General features: G+C 39.8%; 1 long non-coding RNA gene across 1 annotated transcript in view; it reads right to left on the bottom strand.

Moving 5' to 3' along the window:
- Positions 1-5,043: 5,043 nt before the first annotated feature.
- The window catches only part of LOC132823467 (uncharacterized), a 31,171-nt gene continuing 10,767 nt past the window's right edge, over positions 5,044-25,447 (bottom strand). Inside the window, exons 3-5 of the long non-coding RNA XR_009645551.1 lie at positions 19,087-19,193; positions 17,901-17,983; positions 5,044-7,271 (exon numbers count right to left, since the gene is read on the bottom strand). This is a non-coding gene — a long non-coding RNA (uncharacterized LOC132823467). The remainder of the gene's footprint in view (positions 7,272-17,900; positions 17,984-19,086; positions 19,194-25,447) is intronic.

Here is a 25,447-nt window from a genome sequence, read left to right on the forward strand (position 1 = left end):
AGTGTCCCGAGCAGTTTTAACTAATCTCCCCACCAGTATATTACTCCCCTTCCAATTCAGGTGCAATCCAACCTTCTTATGTAGATCACTTCTACCCCGGAAGAGATTCCAATGATCCAAAAAAAATCCTGGAAAAAAGGCCTGAACCATATCCATTCACCACCATCCTCCTCCGCTTGGCCGAGCTCATCCTTGCTTTGAACAACTTCTCTTTTAAGTCCCCTCATTTTATTCAGATCAAAGGGTGGCAATGAGTATCTTGATGGGCCCATTTATGCCTGTCTATTGGTGGGGTGCATGGCACATTCCTTGTTCCAGTCCTACACAGGTCCTTCCCACAACTTTTTCTCCAATACATCAATGACATCATTGATTCTGCTTCCCTCTCTTATTCAGAACTGGAAAAATTAATCAATTTTGCTTCCAATTTCCACCTGGTTGCCACCTTCACCTGGTCCATCTCTAACTCCTCTTTTCCCTTTCTCAATATCTCTGTTTCCATTTCTGGGGATACGTTGGCCACCAGTATCCTCTACAAATCCACCAACTCCCAAAGTCACCTTTCAGCACAGGCTGCCCATTCTCTCCAACTCTCATACTCACTCATTCAGCTTCTCTTCTGCCCTGGCCAACTAACTATAATCCCTTCATCTGCCTAACCCTTTCATATCTCTCTCTGAGCTTGTCTCCACCTATCCTCTCACCGCTCCACCCCTATCTTCACCATAAATACCAACCTTTTCTAGCTGTCTTGAATCCTAATGATCAAAACATTAATTTTGCTTTCTCCACACAGAAGTTGTGAGATCTGCTGAGTTTCTCCAACAATTTCTGTTTTTGAAATGAATTAGCTTATTCATCATCATTCAGAAATTTGAGATCGCCAAACATGGTCAGGACAGGGTGGGGAAGCCCTCATTGCAGGTTCATTGGTTAATGTAATCAGATGTAATGGCTAGTGGGTACCTCCTTCAGGGCCATGGTCCATTGTCCAGGGTGGTTGAGTCTCTTGGCTTAGTCCACATCCATCTGAATTCACTTAACTACACCTAAATGATTTTGTGAACTATCAGGAAGCGAGTCATTCATGCTGATTGCCTCTGATGAGTGACTTCTCAAATGTCAACTGTAATTAGGTAGATACATGCTGTGAGATATTTGTAATGTGATGTTGTGTTATAGGCTATCGGTATTGACTCACTTACCAGCTCGCTCCATTCATTAATACTGGGTTCCTATTCATTCAAAACCCTTTACTAACCTGTTATTTACTATAACATGGTTTCATCTATTCATTCATAAAACCGCAGTTCCGTAGTATCCAAATTTAAAAACAATCCTTTCAAACCCATTACTGCATTTCTGCACCTTATCAGCATACAGAACAATACCATTCACACCAAGTCTGCGCAAAACATTATAATAATTAATCAGCACTTACCAACCATCTCCTGGACCTGAATAGATTACGTACCTGTTAAATACCTTTTAACTGGGTCACTAACTCTTTAAGAAACTAACTGACAAAACAGCGCTTGCAAGAAATTGCATGAATGAATGAAATTCATACCGACAAATAGTAAATAAATCTCACCACACAGCTACAGTAATCAGTTTCATACCCTTTATTCTTTTATTACGATTTCTAATTTATTTAGAGCATATATGCCTAGTGTTTTTTAATAACATTTACTAATTTAAAGGACAAAAGGGCTAACACCTCCTAATTATGCAAGCAGACCGGACAGACATTCCATCAGAAGTAGCAGCCAGCACTTAGCACATTTTAAGCCATCTCCTGTCTCCCAGGAAAGAAGCCCTTCAAACCTTTGTTTACACCATAACACCATAGTAATGACATTTCGTACATGTAAGAAACGTGTATAAAGGGGATGTTGTAAGAACTCTATTTCGGAATTCTATTGCCGTCTTGAATTTGTGCTGGAATTGCTGAATAAAGAGGCTATTTTCGCCACTCATCAATTGCAGTCGTCATTGAACACGATCCCATAGTGTCCATCTTGAAAACTGCTGTTTATGCCACTTAAGATGCAGTTGTCTTTTAAATTTATCCTTTGGTTTCAACCTACTCAATGAATAGTGACTTGAAAACTTGGGATTGGGATTGTATTCATTACAGTTTAGAAGTTTGATAGAAATTTACAAGATAATATATAGCTTAGAAAGGGTGGATGCTGGAAAGTTGTTTCCAATAGGTGGGGAGACTGGGACCTGTGGGCATAGCTTTAGAATTAGAGGGGGTCAATTTAGAATGGAAATGAGGAGACATTTCTTCAGCCAGAGAGTGGTGGGCCCGTGGAATTCATTGCCACGGAGTCCAGTGGATGCTGGGACGTTAAATATCTTCAAGGCAGAGATTGAGAAATTCTTGATCTCACAAGGAATTAAGGGCTACGGGGAGAGTACAGGTAAGTGGAGTTGAAATGCCCATCAGCCAGGATTAAATGGAGGAGTGGGCTCAATGGGCCAAATGGCCTTACTTCCACTCCTATGTCTTATGGTCTTATGATTTCAACAATCAACAGTCTCTGGGATTCTGCCTTCTTTATTATAGTACAATGTTATCCATAACTGAACAAATAGCAGTGGACTGGCATGATGCTGCCACTCAAGCCTGATGGTGGAGATGGTGCAATGAATTGGGGGCATCATCTCTAATGCAGCCCATGGGATCTGGTATCACTGAGATCATTGAGAATGATGGCATGTTACTAGCACATGGTTTTTCACAACTCCCCTCTCAGCTTCATCCTGATATCCAAGATGGCCTGAAAGCTGCAGGTAGTTTAATTATGGACCTCCTGATTTCCTTCTGACACTTCCCTCTTTCTGTGCACATTTCTCCCCATTCCTTTTATGTTTTCAGGACCCCTGCCTGGTCATTAGCTCAGGTCCTGCAGTGAGCTTGGAATCCACACTGGCTGGCATGCAGGCTCTGACAGTTACCATCATAGCTGTGAATCTCAATAGTACAGTCTGAAGCAGGATCCTTGAGGCCCTGAGCTGTTTGAGATCATCCCTTAAAACCATCTGCTGTCTCACCAAGTCAGCATTCTTCCCCCAGCCACACTGACCAGCAGCACTAAGACAGGCAAAACTAGGGGTGAATCATTTGTTTCTGCTTGTATAGATAAAAATGTTAATGAGAACATTTTTGTTGATGGTCTTTATTGTTATGGTTGTCAAGGAAATACTGTAACAGGGCATCTCAAATGATGGATCCAGTGTGGTCAGGTAAGTAGTTACATAGCAAATGGAGCTTGATAATGGACTTTGGGACAATCTGAAAATGTGTTGCTGGTTAAAGCACAGCAGGTCAGGCAGCATCCAAGGAATAGGAAATTCGACATTTCGGGCATAAGCCCTTCATCAGGAATAAGGAGAGTGTGCCAAGCAGGCTAAGATAAAAGGTAGGGAGGAGGGACTTGGGGGAGGGGCGATGGAGATGTGATAGGTGGAAGGAGGTCAAGGTGAGGGTGATAGGCCGGAGTGGGGTGGGGGCGGAGAGGTCAGGAAGAAGATTGCAGGTTAGGAGGGCGGTGCTGAGTTGAGGGAACCGACTGAGACAAGGTGGGGGGAGGGGAAATGAGGAAACTGGACAATCTGCCTAGTAAAGGAGGAGTCAAGGTTACTGGATCCCTTCCTCCTCCTTCTCTCATTTTCATTCTTCTCCTCTTTCTCTCATTATAGTAGGGTTGATGAGGATGCTTTAGATTGCCACAAATGTTTGGAGTCACTTTGTAATATAGTATAGGGCTTCTGAGTACTCAAGACAGCAGAACCATTATTGACCAGGCCATCTGTTTGGAAAAACAATGTTTTAGGATCTATGGCTTCCAATGGACACACACTCTCATCTGATGAGAGATAAGAAAAGGTCTGCACCACATGTGGCTGGGGGAAACTAGCCTTTTCCTGAAGAAACTAGCCTTTGTTTCTCCCAGGAGGGCTGAGTATGTGACAACGGGCTGAATGAAGCAGTATGAATACATGTGCTGCCAGGCTAACAGGTATTCACTGATAACCTGCTCATGTCATAAACTGTCTATCACTAACTGCGGATTTATAGAATGCCTTGTGTATATCCTCATTGTAAGGTAGCCCCACAGTGTCAGATTTGAGCAGGCAACTGCATCTGCAGTGTTGGGAGTTCAGGTGCTATGCTTCCTGTCTATTGAGTGAGAAGACAATATGCTAGTATTGTCTTAAGTAGATGATTCTCTGTATCTCGTAAAGGCTTCAGAAAATAATGTACTAGGAAAAAATGGAGAGCCCTCCTTTATAAAAAATGCTGAAAAGAGGCAATTAATATTTAACACACAAAAGTGTCACAGTAAAATCATCTCCAACAAGTAAGAAAGTAATCACCTTCCCAGCAAAACATTGACTCAGCCACTATTAGGAGAGATTATTGCTAGACCATTAATCCAAAGACCTGGATAATGTGCTCTGGGGACCTGGGTTCAAATCTGCCACAGTAGATGGTGATAATTGAATTCAATAATAAAATCTAGAATTAAGAGCCGAATGACCATGAAACTGTTGCAATTGTCAGGAAAAATCCATCTGGTTCAGTCTTGAAGGAAATCTTTACCTGGTCTGGTCCACATATGACTTCAGAGACACATCCATGTGGTTGACTCTTAACTGCACTCTGGCCAATAAATGCTTACATCCCTTGAGATGAATAAAAGACAGCAACATCCTGGAAGTTACTATTGAACAGAAATTTGCCTGGTTCAGTCTCAAAAGTACATATTAAAGGCTGGGAACTATACAATAAATAACTTGCCTCTTGACCCTCCAAAGCCTTTTAAATATCTATAAGATTTAAGTCAGGAGTGTGATGGAATACTCCCCACTTGCCTGGATGAATGAAGATCCAGAGTCGATTCACCCATTACGAATTTGAGATGCTTAATTTTCTGGTAAGACAGAAGTTAGAACTAACTTGATCTTACCTAATTCTTAATATGCATTAACTTTAAATGTAGTATAAATAAACACACTTCTCAAATAATATTGAATTACATTGAATATTTATTGAAGAATTCCCACTAAAATTAGCACAAAATAGTGTTACACTGGGTATATGGGGTACAACAGTAAAGCAGTTGAAGGTCACATTTTCAGTAAAACGTACTTTATCATAAAGCATTTTTATACATCTGCAAAGTGCCACTAAAATACTACTTCGCCAGTTGCACAACTAAATTCTAATCAAACATAAATTTAAACACAGTAAATAATGGATACATGCATCAGCATTTAACAGTCAGAAACTGGAATAGTTTAGAACAAGCAGGAAGGCCTGCATGGAAGGAAGAGCTACGAAGACATTAAAATATTTCTTAAGGTGGGCTTTCAGACCATATCAAACACAGCAGCACCTCATACTTGGTGGTATTATATGGTTTTGTTGAAAAGGGAGCAAACACAAAATAGCAAACATCCTTTTCTCCCCACTTTTTCCCTGTTTGCAATGTGTATTTAGACCATTTGTTCTCCAGCAAAATGAAGGATAGCTTCTTTGGAAAACAGAAACAAACCTGGGATAAAATGGACACCACACCACGTTTGTTTCCACAAAGAGCTATCTGGTCAATTGCAATGACTCTTCAGCTCTTAAGTATTTTCTTGTAGGTTGACAAACGTGGTCATAATTGGTACTGAAATTATAAAGGTGCGAGCTTGTCACTTAAAATCATAACTGCCCACCTAAAAAAGAAAGCCTATCAGAGATTGGCACAGGCCTATTTAAAATGAAAAGGAGGTTGGCACAGAGAATTTTGCTCTGCTGACTTAGTGAGAGTTCATCTGCTTGGCTCTTAGAACTAATAAATCTGAAAAATGTTGGCTCTAACTTATTGAACTGTGGAAAAAAATGGAACGGGATTCCTTGAATGAAAAGAGAGTTTTGGGTTCTGCATCTCCTGCTGAAGGCAAAGTATTCTGCTACCATCCATTTGCTGACAAAGAAAGGGTCTTCCATTGGCAAGTACTTCTTCTTCAGAATGCAGGTATTCTATGTAATATTACAATCTATGGATACAACTAACATAGTTCCCCAACCACCACACTACTTCCACCGAGTTGAGAAATTATTGAACTTCAGAAGTTATTTTAAGATTGCTTTCTACTCATATGTAGTATGTTTTATTCTTTAAGGATATAATTCAAAATAATAAACCATTGTCTCAACCTGCTGCTGAGTATTTAAGATGCATTTTTAAATATTTCTTAAACTATGAAAGAAGTACCTAAAGGGAGAAAGTAATTTAAAAAGGTAAGGTTGCAATGCTGCAATTGTCCCTTTTTCTCTCAGGCACTTTCATGCACCTAGTTTGCTGCAAGTCAACTCTTTAGTCAACAGGTACTGCTCCTAGCCTAATAGATCCAATATGAAAGCCACCGCACATTCAGAAACAAGTCAATCCAGTCCAAAAAATGAAAGCAATCAGAAAAGCATCAATACCCTCTCAGAACAGGGAAAATAAAAACAAAATTCCATCAGAGCTACCTTGCCAAGGAGCATATTTAAAATCCAAAATAGCACCATTCATCAGTGTCTCATATCCCGTGGCAGCACCTCAATCACTTACCACAAGGAAACAATGCATTACATACTATTACAGTATTTCTATACATAAAATTTACATGGCTAAAATATGAGGTTACATAGGCAATTGAAGATTTTAGACATACATTATGAACTAACAAGCTGAATACACTAAAAATAAAAGAAAATGCAAGGGACTCTCAGCCTTTGTCGTCTAATGAAAACATTACATGTAAAAGAGGAAATGCTTTGGTTGTACACTTCCAATGGAGTAATGGAAGACAGCACGGTGCATGGTACGAAAAGGCCTGAAGGCCCACCTGTATTGGTTGTAAACATTGTTGTTCACAGTGTGTGTTTATTAGTGTTTCCAGTTTAGTAAGACTGATATTTGTAGTTTTGTGGTAATATTATACATGGTACAAATCAGCCAGGTTCAGAGTCCCCTCAATTTGTTTTATCTAAAAATTTAAAAAAACACAAACAAACTCCGAAACTGTGCCAACTCAGCAAAACTCAGACAGCAGGTCAACACACATGGAAGAATAATGATCGAATATACAGTGACTCCATCGTCTATTGGCAAAATATGGATCTGGCTCCATTGAGGGAGCCAGGTCCAAGACTTTGCTCTTATTGTTCCCCTTCTTGAAGCCAGTATTTTTTCCTGGTGGGAGACATGAAGCATTCCCTTTAATAAAAACAAACAATAAATCAACATGTATCTGTGATATAGTCCCTCAGAATCAGACTTTTAGATTAGAAAATTTAAAAACAGCACAAAAATTACACTGCCAGAATGAATGCAAATGATAGCATTAATTAATGAGTGAATCTTTAATTTTACAAAATGCACAAAACATCCAATAATTAATCACTGACAGTAAAGGAAACAGTAGGATTTTGATAAATTTGCTTTTTATATCAAGAATCTTTGCACACCACTTTGCACCCCAACTTTTAAAACTTTGCAATTTGCTGCAACAAGTTATTAGAACAGCAGCAAATGCATTTCCCCTTTGAGTGAACTTTAGCAATCTCATCTCAAGCGTTTGAAAAAAAGTCCTTTTTAAATCAGCAGTCCAGATTGTTGCCACAACAATGATTCTCGCTACCTTTGTGAAAGTGGTAGAAGATATCGAAAATCCTGACTCCTGCCCCCAAAACCTGGCAATTCTGAGTTTCAAGGAGATGGTCCTTGAGCATACATGTGCATTTCACAGAGACAACTGGCATTCAAATGGTCAGAAATGCTTGTTTGAATGATCATGATCTGATCAGTTTAAATTAGGTAACAACAGCTCTGTTCTCAGTACATTAATGTTGGATAGCTTTTGAAGACTGAGTTATCCTGTACTGGACACTTTGTGATGAGGGCCAAGGAAGTTTTCGTCTGGGGGGAGGCAAGGATAGCTGTCCTTCAGGATTGTTAACTGTTGAGAAGATTATGTGGAAAACTTGTAAAGCCCTTTGAACTGTCCAACTAGTTAAGAAGTATCAAGACCTGTGAACAGGTAACAATGTGCTTTATGAGTCAGTGTGTTTCTCAATAGAATGCAGTTTGCAATGTAGACATTTTTAAGTGTTACAACTTTTTTTGTGTTCATTGGTACTTGTGGATATTAGAAGAGTTGGCATGGTAGGGATTGGGTGAAGTGTAGTGGGCACTGGGTTAATTTAGGAGTAATGAAGAGGCATAAAAGGTTAGTGCTTTCTGCATAGCCCAGCTCAACTCTTGGACCAGTTACAGTAACCTCGGAGTGTCAGTGGGAAGTGCAGGTGACCATTTAAACATTATCCTGTCTTTGAACACCTGACCTAGAAACAAAAGTTAGGGCAGTGACTTTTGGGTTTCTTCACAGAATCCTTACACTGTGGTAACAGACTAATCTGCCCATGAGATCGACACAACCCCTCTGAAGAACATCCCCTCCAGACTCAGCCCCCTACCTCATCCCTGTAACCCTGCATTTCCTATGGCTAATCCACCTAACTTGCACATCCCTGAACACTAGGGGCAATTTAGCATAACCACTCCACCTAACTTGGACATCTCTGTGGGAAGAAACCGGCACACCCATAAGAAACCCATGCACACACAGGAAATTCTATTCAGATAGCCGCCCAAGGTTGGAATCAAACCCGGGTCCCTGGCACTGTGAGGCAGCAGTGCTATCTACTGAGCCACAGTGGCACTCATTTTACTACTTTGTTGCCAATTATAATAATTACACCTCAGTTGGAAGGACATGGATTCAAGTCTCATTAAAAAGACTTGAATATGTAATCTGGACAGACATTCCAATCCTTACTAAAGGAGAGATTGCATGTTGCAGACATTATCTTTCAGATGAGATGCTTAACTGAAGCCTGTCTTCTGCCTCAGATAGGCAGTAAATATCTTTGTTATCATTTGAAGAAGAGCAGTGGAATTGGCCAGCATTTCCTTTCCATGAAAACCAGGTCCTGAAGTCAGTTATCATATTGCTGTTTGGACAGTGTAGTATCAAAACTAGATTTGACATTTCCCCACCTGACAACAACTGCACTTCCTAACTACTTTTATTGCTTTGAAGTACTTTGAAGTACAATCAATTTGCAACATAAAAACAAGTCACTCGTTTGTTCTGGTGATTAGCCTCTACTTAGTCAAGTAGCTTCAATGACATTTACCCGGCCTGTTCCAGATACAACTGCTGCTCTTTCATTCATCTGTCTAATCTACTCTTGAAGATCGATATAAGTTTCTGGAGGTAAATGCCACTCTTACAACTCCCCCAAATCAGTTTTAAATAATTTATATATAACCTTTTCATCATTGGCTCTCATTATTACATGCTTCAACTACTGGAAAATCTAGTGCTCAGCTTCACACATCTTCCTTTCAGTAATTTTAAATATTCTATCAGAGGCAATGCACAATACTTTGTAGTTTAGACGGGTATTCATAGTAGAGGGACCATAGAATCAATGTTCACAGATCATTGAAGGTGGCAGCAGAGGTGGATAAAATAGTGATGAAGGCTAAAAGGACAATTTTTTTTTTAGTCAAGGTATAGAATACAAGAGGTCATGCTCAAATTTTATAAAACTGCAGCCAGACCACAGCAAGGGTACAGCATATGGTTCTGATCACTTGCAGGAAAGATATTAATGCACTAATTGGGATTTTAAAATTATGAAGGAGTCAAATAGATAAGAAGGACTTAGCAAGAGAAATCAGTCAGGAAACACAGATTTAACATTACTGGTAGAGTGATGAGTGGAGGCAAATCTTCACCCGGAAAATGGTTGGGGTCCGGAATTCATTACCTTGACAAATAGTAGAGTCAGAAGGCCTTGGAAACATTTATTTTATGCACTTGAGGCATTGTAGGCTACAGGGCCATGGACAAAGAGCAGAACAGTGAGATTAAAATGATTAACTCTTTTTCAAACAGCACAGCAAGAATGCTGTCCTCACAGAAGAAATATATACTGAAGAATTTCTTCATATTTATTCTCTATTAATTTTTTTAACCCACTACTTTCTGTCTGTAGTCATTTGGTGTTTTACTTCTAATTTCCACTCCCTGAATTCTACAGAATGCAGATTTTTGGTGGAGAATTTGTTTAACCATCCATCACTAGACCCGCTGCACTATGTATGAGATTATCAGGTACTGCTCTCCATCACTGCTTACAGTTCAAAATTCATTCAGGAATGCAAAGATAACCCTGCATTCTCTTCACCCCAAACTGCCTTCTGAAATCACTGTCCACTGTCTCCTCCATGCTAACAAGGGGTGACTTATAGAAACATAGAAAAACAGGAGGAGTAAGTCATTGAACTCTTCAAACCTACTTTGTTATTCCACGTCATACTGATAAATAATTAACTCATGCTATCCCCGAAATCCTTGATGTCATTAATATATAGAAATTTACTGATCTTGATATTGAACATTCTCAATGACTGGGCCTCCAGCAGAAATATTCAGTCCACCAATTCAATGGTCTCTGTTGCTTCTCCAAGCTCACTGGGCCGACATGATCCTTACCTTTCCCACTGTCTGAGTTCTATTTCAAATTCTGTTTCACCTCTTCTTTATTGCCCTCAAACTCATAACATCCACAAGATCCAGCTCCCTCAATCTTTTTCCAACCAAGCCCTTCTTGGGCTCCATTATAGCTGATATGTTTAATGGGTTTCTCTACTCAAATATTGTCTCCCACTATGATCCGTCTCCCCTAATACCCACTCTTGGTGTTTATATCCTTGTAAGTTCTAACTCCAACATGCACCTCCCCTTTCTCGCCAAAGTTCTGGAATGTCTGTTTTTTTCCCAAATCCATGCCCAAGCTTTCAAAGATTCCATGATTCCACTCCAGTCAGGGTTCCAGTCTTGCCACAGTACTGGAATGGCCCTTATCAAAGTCACAAAGAATGTTTGCCTTAAACAATATAAAACTCGGCTTCCATTTTCAATTGTTCAAAATGTACAGCCAAAAGCAACGTTAGCCCTGGATTTAAAAAAAACTTCAACAATTAGCTAAATGACTCCAGTATGATGGTGATGGTGATGGGGCATTACAGTTTGCTGAGGAAGTCAGAGTTGCAGTGGCAACATGGAAGCCTACATGTATGTTGCAGTCTGGATGGTGGTGGAAGAGATTCCAACTTCTGACTGACCAAGAATCTCAACCACTCTTAATGCCTATTAACATTCAACCTGTTTGACTGCAATATGAAAACACTTTCATTGTTCCTCACCTCTTGGGTTGGGACTCAAGCTCAAAAGATACTGGTTCTGAGAAAGAGATGCTTCCCATTGTGTCTCAAGTCCTCTCAACTCAAAGTTGAGACTGTGAAATGCAAAAGAACTAAAGATAGTCACTTCATATTAGGATTTAAGATATGTTCCGGAATTGCTCAAACATCATCGGGATTTTATTTAATCTTGGCAATTGATCCAGGCTGGACGACTGACAGATTTTTGCTGAGATCAAGAACCCCAGACGGGAAATCCAGGTCACAGCGAACTACTGGCTAATCAGAAGCCAGCAGGATCATTGCAGGAAGCATTAGTACGAGAGTGTTGATAGTTGTTAGTAATGGATACATCAGAAGCTCAGGATCATTGAGATAACCAGGTCAGAAGTGAGTATAGAAGGAGTTGATGCCACAGAGACAGAGCTGTTGGTTAAGGGAAGTTGGAGGGTGATCCAATGCCAGATTTCTTAAATCAAGAACTGAGTGTCTTTGAATGAGGGCTCTCCCTGACCACTAGGAGCCTGTAAGCAAACCCTTTATGTGAATACCAGCATTTGGAAAAAAAGGCATTTAAGGGAGTATGTTATCAGTTGATATAAGAGTGGAAATGCCATCTACAAGCCTTCCTATCCCACATTTAAATCAGGGCAGAAACAATAAAAAGGCTGAGATTCCACCCTGAGCCCACCTCCATACTCATATTGGAGGGACAGCAATGAACTGTACCCTCTGTTTCAGGTAAGTTCATATCCTTGTCAGCTTGTAACAGAGGCAACGCATTCATTGTGGGCAATTTAACATGCACATGGACTGAGATAACCAAATTGACAAGAATGGTCATGAACTAATTTTGTAGAACATTTTGGTAACAGTTTCTGAAGCAGTACATTATGAAACTGGTTAGGTATAAAGCTTTCAAAGATCTGTTAACGTGTAATGAGGCAGGAATAATTAGTAATGCCATGTTAAAAGATCTGCAGGAAAATAATGATTGTACCACACAATTTCACATGAATTTGAAAGGCACTCTAAATCAAAAACAAAAATCTTAAATATAACCTATGTCAATTTCCAGAGTATAACTTCACTGGCCACTCTTAAGACCCTAGGATAAGGTCCATCTGGATCTGGAGACTTATGAACCTGTTGCTCAATCACTCTGTTTAGTACTGCATCCTGAGTGATTTATAATTTCACCTAGTTTAATCTCCCCTTAATAAATATTACTGAGATTTTTTTTCTATCATATTGAGGAAGCAAAATATATATCCATTACATTTGATGTTTCTTTAACTCATCCTTTACAGTGCAATACTCTTTTTTCTTGATAATTATGGAAACTCTTGCCAGTTGTTTTTACATTTCTAGCTAGCAAACTCAGTGCTCTAATTTGTCATGATTTACTTTCTATTGTTTGATGCTGTTCTTTGATTTCTGACCAGTCATCTGGCCCCTCGTCTCTGCTTAACGTTTTTTCCTTAAGTTTGATGCTCTTCTCATTTTCTTCTAGTTGACCGCCAATGGTAGGACCTCCACTTGAATTAGAATTCATTTCTAACTCCTCCATTTCTTCTTTTTGAAATTTAAAATTCCCCTTTTTATTGTCATCTCTTTATATTGCTGTGTTTAATTTGATGTAATTTATATGTCCCTTGGAGTACTCCTTGGGATTGACTTCTATGCTGAAGGCATTTGAGTATAATCTAGAAGTATTTTCACTTCAGATATATAAACACTTACCTTTGAAACTGTAATTAAGCTGAGGTTAAAATGTTAGCTGTGATGTTCAGCAGTAGAAAGGAAATGCCTGTCTGGAAGAGGAGGCAGTGGCCTAGTTGTATTATCACTGGACTGTTAATCCAGAGACCTGACTACGGTTCTGGGTCTAATGAACCTGGGTTCGAATCCTGCCATGGCAGATGGTGGATTTTGAATTGAATAAAAATCTGGAATTAAGAACCTACTGATGACCATCAATTCATTATTGATTGTTGGTAAAGCTATATGGTCTACTAATTTCATTTAGGGTGGCACAGTGGTTAGCACTGTTAGCACTGTTGCCTCACAGCGCCAGAGACTCGGGTTCAATTCCCGCCTCAGGCGACTGACTGTGTGGAGTTTGCACATTCTTCCCATGTCTGCGTGGGTTTCCTCCGGGTGCTCCAGTTTCCTCCCACAGTCCAAAAATGTGCAGGTTAGGTGAATTGGAATGCTAAAGAGTTGGGTGTAGGGGAATGGGTCTGGGTGGGTTGCGCTTCGGCAGGTCGGTGTGGACTTGTTGGGTCGAAGGGCCTCTTTCCACACTGTAAGTAATCTAATCTAATCTAATCTTAAGAGGGGAATAGGCTAAATGGTTTGGATCTATGGACCAACCTGTAATTATCAACTGCTATTGTGCTGTTGCAACCTTCTAATTCTCTGTATGAATTCTTACTAACGGAGTGAAAGCATGAAGTAGTTTCCTCTGGCATCACTTGAACACAAAGGTGCACAAGAGGTTTGAAAGGATAGTTGCCATTTTAACTCACTTTAAACGTGGAGCACAAATACTGGCTGGAATTGAACGTCAGCAAATGGAAAATGAACAAAATTCCAAGGGGATCAGTCTCTTGATTCTCCTGCTCATTTACAATTCATTTAGCCAATAATGTTTCTAGCAGAACATTCTTCCATGTTTTCTTAAGTTTCTGCAGCAATTTGTCACTGAAGACAAAAATATTTCATGATTGTATATTCAGTTTAGCTTGCCAGCTAGCTATTTGAAATGAGTGGCCTAAGCCTTTTGCTTCGCTCCCTTTGAGTGGGGCCATTTCCAGAGAACAAAGAGATGTACAGTATTAAGAAAGGGAAATGGAGTACAAGAGTTTGCAGGGAACATGCAAACTGATTGTAAAAGCTTCTGTAGGTATGTTAGGTGAAAAGGATGTGTGAAGGCAAATGTAAGTCCTTTACAAATTGAAACAGGGGATGTTTTAACGAGCAACAAAGAGATGGTAGACTAATTAAATACATATTTTGGTTTGGTCTTCACAAAGGAGGACATAAATAATGTCCCAAAAATGTTGGTGAACACAGAGTTTAGTGAGAGGGAGGAACTGAATGAAGTCCGTATTAGTAAGGAAACAGTGTTGGGGTAATTGATGAGATTGAAAGCAGATAAATCCCGAGGGCTCGATAATCCACATCCCAGAGTTCATAGGGAAGTAGCCCAAGAAACAGTGGATGCATTGGTAGTCATCATTCTTTAGACTCTGACTCAATTACTTTGAATTGGAAGGTAGCTAATGTAACCCTACTATTTAAAAAACACAGAGAGAAAATAAGACATTATAGATCAGAATGCCTCACATCAGTACTAGAGAAAATGCTAGAGCCTATTATAAAAGATTTAATAACAAAGCACTTGAAAAACAGAAGCAGGGTTGGATGCAGTCAACATGAATTTACAAAATTAAAATCATGCTTGAAAAGTCAATTGGAATTTTTTGGAATGTAACTAGGTGAGTTGATAAGAGAGAGCCTCTGGATGTAATTTATTTGGATTTTCAGAAGGCTTTTATTTTAGAAAATAGCATGTAAATTAAAGTGTGTGGAATTCGGGGCACTGTACTGACATGGATAGAGAACTGGTTGGTAGACACAAAACACAGAGTAGGAATGAACAAGTCATTTTCCAAGAGACAGCCAATGATTACCTTGCTCAGAATCCAATTATTCACAATATATATTGATTTAGACGAGGGAAATAATTATAACATATTCAAGTTTGCAGACAGCTCAAAGCTGAATGGGAGGATGAACTGTCAGGCAGATACAGAGATCCTTCATTGTAATTTTGACAAGTTGAGAGCTGGGCCAATGCATATCATTTGAAGTATAATGTGGATAAATGTGAGGTAATCCACTTTGATCACAAAAACAGGAAGGCAAGTTATTATCTGAATGGGGATAGATGGGAAAGGAGGAGTTGCAATGAGACCTGGGGATACCTGTTCACCATTTTCTGCAAGTGAGCATGCAGGTGCAGCAGGCAGTGAAGAAGGCAAACTGTATGTTGACCTTGATGATGACAGGACTCAAGCACAGGAACAAGGATGTCTTGCTGCAATTATACAACAAGGCGAGGCCACACCTGGAACATTGAGTGCAGTTCTGATCTCCTTATCGGGGAAGGAGGTTCTTGCTATAAAGGAAGAGCTGGGAAGAGGAAAACTGATTGCTGGAATGGCAGGACTGACATAGAAGAGACAATGAATTGATTAGAATCTTTTCACTAGAATTCAGTAGAATGAGGGTTTTTTTTTCACTATAAAACTCGAACAGGACTAGGCAGGTTAAATGCAGGGAGTTCAGAACCAGGATTCACTGTCTCAGGGCAGGCTATTTAGGACTGAAAGATGGAGAAATATCTTTCACCCAGGGAGTGAAGGCTGCGGAATTCTCTGTCACAGAATGTGATTGAGGCCAAAACCTGGAATGTTTTCAAGAGGGAGTTAGATGTAGTTCTGTGGGACAGTTTAGCTGGTCCCTACAGCCCCCACCCAACAGCTTTGCAATTTTTGTTGTCTTTTATGTGCTCAAGTAATTCCCTCCTGCAAGTATAGACTAACTCTGCTTACACTACCCTTTCAGTCAGTACATCCCTGACTGGAACTGCATGCTGTTTAATTTTTTTTTCTCTCATGTGGCCTTTAGCACTTCTGCCAATTACTTAACAATTCTAACCCCTTTGTTCACGACATTACTGCCAAAGCTTAAACTGAGAAGGTATAGTCCTGTGACAATAAATGTAAGTAGTACTTTACGTTTTTGCTATTGTATTTTTATTAAATGATAATATTCTGACTGCAATTCCAAAAACCTCTCTGCTGTTTATGCTGCTAAAGCCTCTCTGACAGATACTCCAATAGTATTATGGTAACATTTGGAATATGTATGGAAGAGTAGACAAAACCACCCTCAGGAAAGCAGCGCGGAGGCAACCCTCTGTGTTGCTGACCATCTTCCCCTACCCTTGAACAAATGAAATGTTGTAATAGGGCAGGTAGTTTAGTGCAAAGCCCTCGCATCTAGTTTCATCTTTAAGTTGCAAAATATATCGCAACTTCACACTCAGTTTTAAATAATCTGAATGTCCTAGATGCACTTGATACCTCATCATATCCTCCCTAACACTCAGTATTATTAAACATTTTAACCAGTTTTGAGGGAGAGAAACAAGCAGAATAGAAAATAGACAACAATATTTTGTAACAATTTCTGCAAATATTCTGCCTTTCAAAAACTGCATTTGAAAACTTTCATACACCAGAAATGTTTCACTCCTTTTCAATTTCTGTCTTCTGATTGTCTTGTGACAACAACTGCTTGGGAAGTTACAAAGAGTACAATGAAAAGGTACCTAATTCAATAATCATCTAGTGTATGGAAAAGAGACCTTGGGTTTGAGGCTAATTTACTACTCAAAATCATGTTGTGAGAGGCAAGTTAAAATCTGGGATGATATCCAAAAGGCATTGTGCTGTGCAGTTCCTTCCAGATGCAAAAACAGCTTTTTCTTGAACTTTTTCCATTGTAAAAAGTGTTTAAAATCCCATATGGTCAGAGATTATTGATTCCTCAGAAAGAAAGGAAGTAAAGTTCATTTTAATGGTACTGTACTAATTCTCAGTGCAAGAAAGACAAAGATCAGTTTGTTTAGAAAAGAGCCATCTAGAGGAGTCTTGTCCTTAACAGCATACATTTCAAGTATGGAATAATCAATAATTTTCCTGAACTAGCTGTGATTCCCTTTGTGTCTTGCATTGTTGTGTAACTTCTAAATATCTGCAAAATGTGTGTTTTTTATTGCTTCAATTCAATAACAGGATTCTTTAGTCACTTGTCCTGATGTAATGCCTCTGTAAAGTGCTGCACTAAAGATACTGAGAATGAAATCCATGAATGTTTTCTTGATCACTTGCTGTAATGGTAGAGGGTGAGCTTAGTAAAATGGCATTAGCAATGTCTACTTTGTCTTATCACACAGGTTGGAAACTCTTGCACCAAAGTCTATTGGTGACAAGTGATGAATTTTCCTGGAAATTCACTCCCACTATGCAAAATCAAGACATCATAACCTTCATATCGTCAGTGTTGCTGTTGAAATAAACCTCAGTGAATGAAGGGAACCACTGAATTTCTGAACTTGCAGTTCAGGAAGCATTAGTAAGTAGGCAGCATTCTATTTTATGCACTATTAATATAATTGACTGTTACCACAACTAAATGTATTAACTGATGTCTCAGGTGAATAGATAATTAGTTGCAACTAGACGGGTTCAATAAGGTGAACTTGACCACTAACTGAAATGGAAGATCGGTAAATAGAACTCAGGTGTTGACAGACATTTTTTTCATTGTATTTATTTAGTCTGCAGTTCTATGCATTACTGTCCAGGTTAAAGTTTGTTAACTTTGGAGCCGTGCCTTGTTTGGCAGCATGTGAATAATTCACATTGAGTAAATCAATGGTGCCTCCCAAAGGTGACAGCTACAACATATAATGCTCATAATTAAATCTCTTACTGAAGGAAGGCTTCCATCCTTGGCACTGGTCTTCAGCAGTCTTGAGGTAACATGGGAAACACCAGTTCAAAACTTTGCCAGGCCTTTCAAAAAAAGCAGACAAACATATTGTTTTTCTTAAGCTATTATCAAAATAGCAGCAAATGTAATCCATTTTACATAGTTGTAAGACAGATGTGTATTATACTGGATATAATTTAGCAACAAGCTGTTAGTTAGTTAGTTAGTTAGTTAGTCAGTGGCTCTTACAACACACACAATTGGAGATCTAAGAAAAATTGAGTTGTGGAACTTTGCACAGTCTGCTTAAACATTTAAAATTGTAAGAAACATGAAGGCTATGAGAAAGTAAAAGCAGTGACATGGTTCTACGAATGAACAGTGTTTTCAAGCCTAATGTAAAACACTGAAAAAGCTGTTGTAGATAATAGAGAACAACTTAAATCCACCAATGGTTTCAAGGGCTCCAAGTGATGCATTAAGCATTTTACACACTTTTTGAGTTATATCTTCAGACTGTGTCACAAAGGAATTGGTAGCCAAGATTTTAAATGTTGTTATCAGTAAAACAGTTAACTACAAAAAAGGCCATTACAACAGAAAATAAGTCAATAAATAACATGATATTTAAACTGGTAGTTGGAACAAGCATTAGACTACAAAAAAGCTCAAGCTTGTCCTCTGGCACCAAGTACAAAGGCTTCAAGTATTATAAACTTTTAGATACAAAGGTCAAATGCATAAAACACCTCTCCTCAAAGTTACCTGGTGTCACCCTGATGCCACTGAATGTAAACAAAAAAAAATCAAACTCTCTTACTGTGAAACATATTGTTAATGGAGTGAATTAAATAAGCTCAAAATTTATACACTGTGTACTCCAAGTTTCCTTAAGGAGTGACATTTTCTACACAATGAGCTGTAAAAATAAGGGCATTTTAAATAAGCTGTAAAAGCCTTTTGACAAACATTTTGCATTTTGTTGTAAGTAAGGTTGTCTAAACAACTGGCATGGTACCAAGATAACATGTGGAAGAAATGCAACATCTGCAAAAAATTACATTAAAGCAACTTCCTGTCCAAAGAAAATATCAGCTGATTCTTTTTACATTGAAGAAGTTAAGCATGCAACACTTATCTCAGTACAGTAGTTAATCTTGAGATGAGAAAAGGTACATTACTGTACCATAAGGATTCATTCCAGAATATAGCTACAGCAGCCAGTTTTCTGCAGCAAACTTCACTGATGCAATTCTAAAATTTACTCCAGGCCTGGATGATATCAGGGGAACACTAAGGAAGTAAAGGCATGAAGAATGTTGGCATTTTATTAGATGGAGTGAAAGGAGAGCATATTAAAGAAAAACAGTACAGCTGCAACAAAACACATTCCATATGAAAAAGGAGACTATGGAATTGAATTGCAGGACTTCAATAATATCACTGGATATGACTTGTAGTCATTTTTACACCAAACTGTCTGGTTTTACCAGGAATACCAAAATATACTAAGTTTTAAGGTGGCTTTACCACATGGTTGAAAAGTTGACAGTTCATTTATTCATTTATTGCTGGTGCACAATTTAGGTGTGGCCAGTTTTCATGGACAACCAAGATCAAATCTTGAAAATTGATACTAACATGTACATTTGGCTTTTAAAATTTGCATTCAAAGCTTCACTCAATAGCGATTTAAAAAGATAAGAGTTTTCTTGCCACAGTTGCTCAGAGGGGGTTAACCAATGGCCTAATTATGAGTCACTTCCTACTCCCAGAGGCTGCTTGTGGAGGGGTCTACAGAAAGAGTCCTGGAGACAACAGCTGTCCCACGTTCAAGTTGTGGCAGTCACTATAACAGCCATCCTCCCCATTTGCCCAGGGCCACACACCTAGCCCTGGCTCCCACACAGATGAACCCACTTTGTTCTTCATATGCAGCCTCAGCAATTGCCAACACTAAAGGTGGCACTGCTGAGTACTGGCAGCTCCTTGGCAGGAGCCGACATCCTCAACTGGATAGCAGTTCCAAAAGGGGTCTGCTAGCTGCATGCTACCAGCAGAAATGCCACCCTGTGAAGCAGAGAAGGATCATTACGGAGAGACTGTAAGAGATCACTGTGCAATAGAGAGGGGCCACTATAGAGACTGGAAAGCAGAGATGGATCCCAAAAATGGAGCAGGAGAATCAAACTGCAACATCATAAGTAGGTCACAGGGTAAGTTCCTGTTACTAATTCGAGAGAGAGTTGGGAACGACAACAGTGAACAGGGAACAATGGGCAGAAGATAAACTGAGCAAGAGAAAAAGAAAGAGGAAGAGAAATGGGAGCAACAGTGCTCTGGTGATGCTCCTAAGTTTGGCTAAAAAAAGGAGAAAGAAAAATCAAACAAGATGGATTGATTAATGAGTATTGCTGCTGAATTCCTCTCAGGAATGACTCTTAGCAGCTGTGAGATTGTACTGGTACTGGTTCTCCATGTTTTAGTGATATGAATAGAAAGTATGTAAGGAACTTCGACAGCACCTTTCAAACTCACAACCTCAATCGCCTAAAATGACACTGGGCAGCACATATATGTAACACCATCACGTGCAGTTTCCTCCCCAAGCCACACACTGTCCTGATTTGGAAATAAAAATTTTAAAATTGCCATTCATAGAATCGTACAGCACTTCAGTACAATTTGTCCATGCAAACTAGTCCCACCCTTCGTTAATATCCTGGAACACCCTCCCTCACATCAGTGTGCGTCTATCTACAGCAATAGTTTACCATCTCAGCACGGTGGCACAGTGGTTAGAACTTTTGCCTCACAGCACCAGAGACCCGGGCTCAATTCCTGCCTCAGGCGACTGACTGTGTGGAGTTTGCACGTTCTCCCCATGTCTGCATGGGCTTGCTCCGGTTTCCTCCCACAGTCCAAAAATGTGCAGGTTAGGTGAATTGGCCATGCTAAATTGCCCGTAGTGTTAGGTGAAGGGGTAAATATAGGGGAATGGGTCTGGGTGGGTTGCTCTTCGGCGGGTCGGTGTAGACTTGTTGGGCCGAAGGGCCTGCTTCCACACTGTAATCTAATCTAAATTCACCTTCTCTAGGGCAACTAAGGACATGCAATAAATACTGGATCGGCCAGTGATATACATCCATGAATGTATAATAATAACCTGTCTTTCTTTGATTTTTAACTGGAAAGGTTTATTAGCATAAGTAGTTGATTATTAGCAGAAGAAGGTTTATGAGTATAAGGTTTATCATTTAACCAAGGAATGGCAGTCCCACTCAACATATAATGTGTGTGAAATCCAGCATGCTTCCTGTATCCTGGATAACCAATGCAAGGAAACTATTGCCAGTTATAGAATCATAGAGAGGTACAGCACAGAAGCAGACTTCAGTCCAGCTCGGCCATGCCGATCAGATATCAAAAATTAATCTAGTCCCATTTGCCAGCACTTGACCTGTATCCCTCTAAATCTTTCCTATTCATATACCCATCCAGATGTCTTTTAAATGTTGTAATTGTACCAGCCTCCACCACGTCCTCTGGCAGTTCATTCCTTACACGCACCATTTTTGCATGAAAATATTGCCCCTTAGGTCCCTTTTGAATCATTCTCCTCTCACCCTAAACCTACGCCCTCTAGTTCTGGACTCTACCACCCCAGGAAAAGACCTTGTCTATTTACCTATCCATGCCCATCATGGATTTCATAAACTTCAATAAGGTCACCTCACCCCTCAGCCTCCAATGCTCCAGGCAAGACAGCTCCAGCCTATTCAGCCTCAAGCTCCAAAGCGTGGAGCTTGAATATCAGTTGATGCATCTGGAAAGTTGATAGTTGGTAGTATGTTCATGGATGTGCTCACTAACCTGTAATCAGGTTTGAGTACTGAAGAAAGTGATAGTCCATCTGGAGAATGCAGCCAGGTCAGGTGCCATGTGTGGGTTAGCGCTGTAGGTGGGCACAATGAAGACTTGAAGAGCAATCACAATAGCAGATTTGATAGTTGAAACATTTAGGTGTTGCCACAGCACTACAATGGCAATTACTGGTGCAGCCCGAGGTGAAGCACTAAAGTACAGAAGTGACCAGTACATGGATTCAAAGGAGTGCCATGAGAGTTTACAGACTGGCACATGATACATGCCAAAATCAGTGGATGTGGAACGTGCGCATCCAGTACCTACAGCATTAGTTTAGACTGCTGGATATTTAGCTCAGTAACATTATCATATCACCATCTGCGTTCATAATAAGAAAACTACCAGTGAGCAACAGAAATTTACTGTTATCTTTATATTGAGGAAGTATCCAGAGACAAGGCAACTTTGGCAGAAAGGAGAGAGGCTCATTGGAGCTTTAGGTGCTCCATTCACAACTAATAAGAAATGATTTACTGGTGTATGCTGAAGATCGGGCTCACAGCTAAATTGTAAATGCCTGATTTAAATATTATAATAAACTCCCAGCCTCTGCATAGCAGCACATAAAAACACCATGTAACCACCATGCTAAAATGGCAACAGGCCGTGTGTTTGGTTGTGATCTGTGATTTTTTATTTTCACACGTCCTGACCATTTCCTGTATGTTTTGGAGAGGGGTTAACACCGGAAGGAAAACATAATGTTCGATTCAAGTTTTTTTTCGTCATTCCAGGGTGTCTGCTCTTGCAATCAGCTCAAATAAACATAGAAACATGGAGGAGTAAGCCATTCAGCCCTTCAAGCCTGCTCTACTATCCCAATATGATGATGGCTAATCCTCACTCTTAACATCATATAACCACTTTCACCCCATACCCTTGATGTTCTAAAATCTGAAAATGGACCTAGTGACTTGGCTACAAAGCCTTCAAAGGTTCACTAACCTTTGAATGAAGAAATCTTTGCTCATCTCAATTCTGAATGGCCTACCCCATCCCCTGACGCTAACTCCTGGTTCTAGACTCCACAAGAAAGAAAACAAGCTTCCCGGCAGCTAGTCTGTCCATCCTTGTTAGAATTCTATACATTTCAAATAGACCTTCTCTCATCCTTTTAAACTCATCCTTTAAAGTGAACACAGGCTCAGTCAAGCCAATCTCTCCACATATAAAGGTCCTGCCATCCCTGCCATCAACCTAGAGAACCTCTGCTGCACTCCCTCTATGGCACGTATAGCATTTGCTAGGTAGGGAGATCAAAGCTTCACTCAATATTTCATGTGTGGTTTACCAAAATCCTGTATAACTGCACTAAAACATCTCTACTTCAGTGAAGATCAACGTACCATTTGTCTTCCAAATTACTTGCTGCACCTGTCTGTTTTCATTAACTGATGTTCAAGGACATCTTGATCTGTTTGTACATCCACACTTCCCAATACACGACCACTTAAATAATACAATTTCTTTCTGTTTTTCATACTAAAGTGTATAACTTCACACTTAGCTATGTTGAACTGCACCTGCCATGTGTTCACTCACTCACTCAACTTTCATAAATCACCTCAAAGCCTCTTTGCATCCTTTTCACAATCCTGTCCCGTTTATGTATTTGACAAATTCATCATGTCGACCAGTTCTGCCTTATCTATTCAAACAACTACATCCTCAAAAAACTCAAATAGATTAGTTAAGCATGATTTGCCTTTCATAAGCCATACTAAGCTGGGCTGGGTTTGTCCAATTCCATAATGCTCTCCAAAATGTCCTATTGTCATGTCTTTCATAACAGACTCTAGCATTTCCCCATTACTGATGTTAGGCTAACTGGTTTGCAATACTGTTTAGTCTCTCCATCAGTTTCAAATAACAGGATTACATTTGCCACCTCCATTCAGTAGGAACAGTCCAGAATCTATAAAATTTTAAAAGATGACCAGCAATGCATCCAATTTTTCCAGGACCATTTCCTTTAGTACACAGGAACGCAACTTATCATGCCCCGGTGATTTTTCAGCCTTTCACGCCATTAAATGCCCCAGCACTATTTTCTTATTAATGCTGTTATCATTGAATTCCATCTTCACTAGACCTTTGATTCTTTAACATTTCTGGGAGCTTCTTTGTGCTCTCTTTGTGAACACAGAACCAAAGTATGTACTCAATTCTTCTGCCATTTGTTTGTTCCCCATTATAATGTCCCCAACTTCTGACTGTAAGTGACCAACATTTGACTTTAACCAGCATTTTCTCTTTGCATATTTATAGAAGCTTTGACAGTCAGCTTTTATCTTCTTTACATTGTTACTTTCATTCTCTATTTTCCTCCTCTTGATCAAACATATTGTCTTTTTTGCTGAATTTGAAAAATGCTCCCAATCCTTCGCTTTGCTGTTTTCTCTCTGGCAATCTAATAGAACATAGAACATAGAAAAATACAGCGCAGTACAGGCCCTTTGGCCCTCGATATTGCGCTGATCCAAGCCCTCCTAACCTACACTAGCCCACTATCCTCCATATGCCTATCTAATGCCCGTTTAAATGCCGAAAAAGAGGGAGAGTCCACCACTGCTAGTGGCAGGGCATTCCATGAACTCACGACTCGCTGAGTGAAGAACCCACTCCTAACATCTGTCCTATACCTACCACCCCTTAATTTAAAACTCTTCCCCCTCGTAATAGCTGACTCCATACGTGGAAAAAGGTTCTCATTGTCAAGCCTATCTAAACCCCTAATCATCTTGTACACCTCTATCAAGTCACCCCTAAACCTTCTTTTCTCCAATGCCTCCAACAGCCCCAAGTGCCTCAGCCTTTCCTCATACGATCTTCCTACCATACCAGGCAACATCCTGGTAAACCTCCTCTGCACCCGTTCCAGTGCCTCTACATCCTTCCTATAGTATGGCGACCAAAACTGCACACAATACTCCAAATGCGGCCGCACCAGAGTCTTATACAACTGCAACATGACCTCAGGATTCCGGAACTCAATTCCTCTACCAATAAAAGCCAGTACGTTGTGCTTTCTTCACAGCACTATTTACCTGGGTGGCAACTTTCAGAGATCTGTGTACATGGACACCAAGATCCCTCTGCTTCCCACTACTATCCTTGACTGGACCTATTCCCTTTCGATCTAATATTATCACTAATGTCTTTTGTAAGACATGGTTGAACCACCTTTCCGCTTTTAGTTTCGTGCCAGATAAGAAAGATTAATTGCTGTAAATCCTGTACATGTTCTTTAAATTTAACCATTGCCTGTCAGCCATCATCCCTTCAAGTAATGTTTCCCATTTATCATAGCAAGTTCACACCTCAAACTCCTGTAGTTCCCTTTATATAGATTCAGGACCCTAGTTTCAGATTTGGTTACTTCACCCTCCACCTTATTGAAGAATTCTATCAATACTCTTTCCCCAAGGCACCCTTCACAAGACTGTTAATTAATCCATTCTCAGTGCACAGTACCCAGTCTCAAATAACATGTTCTTTGGTTGGTTTGTCAACATACTGGTTTAAAAAAATCATGTACACAGGAACCTCAATTATCGGAATGACACGGGCGGGGAGTATTTTATCAGATAATTGAATAGTTCAGACATTCGAATGCCAGA

Source organism: Hemiscyllium ocellatum, chromosome 2 (assembly GCF_020745735.1).
Source record: "Hemiscyllium ocellatum isolate sHemOce1 chromosome 2, sHemOce1.pat.X.cur, whole genome shotgun sequence".
NCBI classification, from domain to species: domain Eukaryota; kingdom Metazoa; phylum Chordata; class Chondrichthyes; order Orectolobiformes; family Hemiscylliidae; genus Hemiscyllium; species Hemiscyllium ocellatum.